This window comes from Grus americana, chromosome 3 (genome assembly GCF_028858705.1).
Source record: "Grus americana isolate bGruAme1 chromosome 3, bGruAme1.mat, whole genome shotgun sequence".
Lineage (NCBI taxonomy): Eukaryota > Metazoa > Chordata > Aves > Gruiformes > Gruidae > Grus > Grus americana.
Genome location: NC_072854.1, coordinates 106,985,163 through 106,989,304, shown reverse-complemented (window position 1 = coordinate 106,989,304; position 4,142 = coordinate 106,985,163). Strand labels below are relative to the sequence as shown.

The following is a 4,142-nucleotide window of genomic DNA, read 5'->3' as shown; positions in this document are numbered from 1 at the left end:
AGTCATGCACCTTTCTTCATCTTTTTCTAGTGTTCTTCTGTGCTTCTACCTCTCCTTGTCATCCTAACTCAGGGCCTGTCCCGCCAGATGCTGAGCTCACTGTGGTGCTCATGCTGCTGAGCACTGAGTGCCTTTGAAGCCATTGGAGGCCTGATGCGTCTTGCATCAGGCTTGTTCACTCGAGTTGTCTCACAGGGTCTCTGTTTTCCTTGGTTTCCAGAGGTTTCCTGATGGTGAGCAATGTTGTACGGTGATAAACAGTAAGATGAGCTGTTCTGCAAAAGGAGAGAGAGAAAGAGGAGGGAGGGAGGGAGGGAGGGAGGGAGGGAGGGAGGGAGGGAGGAAGGAAGGAAGGAAGGAAGGAAGGAAGGAAGGAAGGAAGGAGGGAAAAAATAGGTAAAAAGGAAGAAGGATGGGAAGGGGGTGGAAGGAGAGAAGGAAGGGAAAGGGCATTGCTTGCTGACAGTACTCATTCCTGCAAATCCCAGGGTCACTGATCAATGCCAGTGCCAAGCATCCAGTGGTCACTGAGCGCTGGGCTCTACTGTATCATTTCCAGTGTGCCGTTAAAACATATCCACTCATGATGGAGACAGAAAGGACAGTGTGTGACTCCTGTAGGACAGCTGTGCAACTTTGCCAGTGGCAACGCTGTTGTTATGCCCAGATGTAATGTAGGATGGGCAGGAGAACCCCAAGTCTGTTCCCTGCAGCCCCTCTCTTCTAGTCCGACCTGAGGGGAGGAAGGGGCATTGACTCACCAAGACCTATGAACGACTGGGTTTGTGTGAGTGGCCCTTGGTGCTGGTGCAGCTACCGGATGAGCCACACGCTGCCCTTTTGCTGGGTTTTTCTGAGTGCACCGCTAGTGCCTGGGGCCTTTGGCTTCCCTGGGCTGGAGCAAACCAGTTCATCTCCCTGCAGGCAAACCACCGGGGTGCAGAGACGGTAACTGTGAGACTGTAGAGACAGGACAAGACAACTGGAAATGATTTCTTATTGAGAACATAAACACTTTATTATTTATTTCTATAGCAATCTATTTCTAGCTCTATGACACTCTATTTGCTTGGTACCTAGTATCTGTGCTGTCTCTAGTGTTAGGGTCCAACCCCATTGCCTGCAGCTGCACTATTTGGATGGCAGGATTGCAAGTAGGGCCATGAGTGTATCTGGAGCTTGGCAGTGTGGTGGCCTTGGCATAGCAAAAGCAGAGACTGCTGCCAGCATGGACGTTGAAAGCCATGGCTCACAGAAGAGAAGCAGGCTAGCCCAGGGAACCTGCACAGCTGCTGGATATGGATGCCCAAACGTAAAGGCGGGAAGCCCCAGCCCTGGTGTAGAAGGACTGTTTGGTACAGGAGGTAGAACAGGGTGTGGTGAAGTGGCAGTAGTGTGGACATCAGCCAGGGTGTGGCTGTTGCCTTCTGGTGATGGGAATGTACAGGCACTCCCAATCTGGGTCAGTGCTTCAGCACGTGGCTTGGTAGGTGTGGAGGTGCTGGGTGCTGATGTCTGGGTGTCCTCTGTGAAGCTGCTACGAAGGGATCGCTCTCCTCTGCAGAAGCAGCTCCTACTGCTGGCTGAACATCTGGGCTTCTCCTCAAGCGGTCTTCCTTCAAATCCAGGTCCAGTGAGAATGCAGGTGGTGCTGTGGTTTTTACACCAGCACTCCACTTACAGGTTCATAGCAGGTGGGGATAATATCTCTTGAAACAGGATTATAATAGAAGAGTAACTAAAAAATGCAAAGGAGAGAAATTAGTTGCCATCATTTCCAGACTGAGAAAGACAAAGCTACAATAACGAAGCATTTGATTCAAAAAAGACAAAGACAGATATTAAAAAGGCCTCTTCAGGACATTTTAAACCTAAAGTTGAGGCTGAATAAAATGTTATAATACAGTTCTGTTAAGTCATAACCCCTTTTATGTTTTCAGTATTTGGGAGTAGAGAAGTGTAGGATTTTCCAAAGCATAAAAACAGATGTAGAAACCCAAATACCACTGTTTTTTCAGCCACTTCATTGTGGAATGAATGTGCAGGTAATAATATGATGTTGACATGTATCTTGTCAGCATTCAGCAGATGCCACAAGGATGTTTAAGGTTTTGGTACAGCAAGATACAGAGCAAGTATGAGAAAAGCACAATACGATGAGACTGTCTTTCCGTTTCCTGGGCTGAAAGTAACCGGAAATAACCAAAACCTATTTTTTCAGCATTTCTGTTCCTTAGAAATACTACATCAAGAATTGCTGAGAATGACCAGAGAGACAAAATCAGGACATTCACTACCATCCTCATCTCCTACCTTGTAAAGGCTTATTGTATCTGAATGTAAGTCTATCCCACCAGAATATCCTGAAAATTATTTCATGTGCAGAGGACTGATGTACCTTGCCAAAAGCAGTAGCTGCTGCTGCTAGTGCTTGAAGTTCATCAGGTGAGGCAGATGCTGGAGAATCCCCTTCCATTTTGCTGAATCTGTGAAGATTAAGCTGATGAATGTTTTCATGGACTCAGTTTCAAAAATTTGCAGAGGTCCTCTCTTTCTGAGCACTTCCTTTTTGAAAAATCTTTCAGCAACTACTACACAGTTTCTAACGTCATCCCACCAAATTGACTGAAACCAATTGCTTCCAACAATTTTCCACATTTTCTTCAGGAAGAAAGGGGATGAAAAGCTTTGCCAGAGCTCCCTTGCCAGGTGCAAAGGGAGCATCACCAGCGGTTCTTCTGTCACATACTGGAAGGACAGGAGAAGTGGAGAATGCTGACTCAGCTGTCTCATCCGGAACAGAAACCCAAGATGTTTCTGATGAAGAAGGCTCCATTTTCAATTTTTTCTCTCGGTTTGACTGAAATTTCCAGCTGTAGCCATTTACCTGACCAGCCAAGCTTTGTCCTGCTAGATAAGATGCAAGATGAAGGGCAATGGTGTCAGCTCCCTGGGGAACCCAACTGAAAGTTCTCAAATGTCACCACAACACCCGTGCTGTGTCACGGTCACATCACAGCATGGCCTCCATCTCCTGGCAGAATAAAGCAGTGGCAGAAGAAGTTGCTAAATAGCAGTAGTTGCTTTTCATTTAGAAAGCTGCAGATGTTTTGAGCCAAGGGTCAGGAAGTAAATAAAACTGCATTTGCATTTTATAAGTCCTGAAAGGCCAGTGCTGCGTTCAATTGCCTTTAGGATTTGGTCACCCAGGAGAAAGAGGAAAGGCTGCGCTGTTAGGAGTAGCAGTGCCCCAAACCTGAAGTTTTTCAGTTGGGCACCTTTCACCCATGCAGAAATGTCTGCATCCTCTTTATTCTTATGGTGAAGCTCCTGCTTCACCACCTGGGCAAAGAGTTTTGATTAGCAGGGCTGAGGCTGCAGCCATTGCCTGACTGCTGTGCTTGCAGGGCTGCTCCTCCTCTAGGTATGGCTTCCCCTTCTCCATGTGGCGCCCGGACTAGCTCCCTTCTGGCCTCCTTTATTTACCTGTGGGTTCTCCAGCTGAAAAGTGCTGCTAAAAGAAAACAGAAATCTGTTCCAAGTGCTTCCCCATTTTTTCTGTAGAATAACCCACACTCTGTAGCTTCAGTAGCACTGCTTCTGTAGTGGGCTGTCCACGTACTGAGGTAACGCTGTCAGTTTTCGGCAGTGTCTTAGTGGCTGCTCCATAGGATAAACTGTAAGTAAAAGGCTACCTAAGTAAATTTTGCAAATGAAATAAACAGGAGCTATGCATCCCACCCCTTTCTTGGGTTAGCTTCCTATGCTTTTATTTGATATCTACCCTTCAGAAACCAAACCGGCAAAACTAATGATGCTCTAGCAAGCTTTTAATTCAACCCTCTCTGCAGGACTGCATGTTTTTCAGTAAAGAAAAGATTTGATTGAGAGCCTGTAGGAGTCAGTGATTCTCTTCCCTTCAGCATTTGGATCAGGCCCTGGGAGTTTTATGAAACCCTGGCAGAAGTGTGAGGACAAGTTTGAGCCCGAGAAGCACTGAAACAGTACAGGCAGAGCTAATAAAGGCTGGGAGTTTGGGCAGAGAGAGAAGGGTCTCCTTGAGCTGCCTGAGCACCACTGAAGGCCTGGCCCAGAGAGACACATGGAGCAAATCAGACAGGCAGAGCTAATAAAGGCTGGGA

General features: G+C 47.0%; 1 pseudogene; it reads right to left on the bottom strand.

Annotated features, from left to right (window-relative positions):
• Positions 1-1,000: 1,000 nt before the first annotated feature.
• LOC129204568 (heat shock transcription factor, Y-linked-like) lies at positions 1,001-2,793 on the bottom strand (annotated as a pseudogene).
• Positions 2,794-4,142: the final 1,349 nt, after the last annotated feature.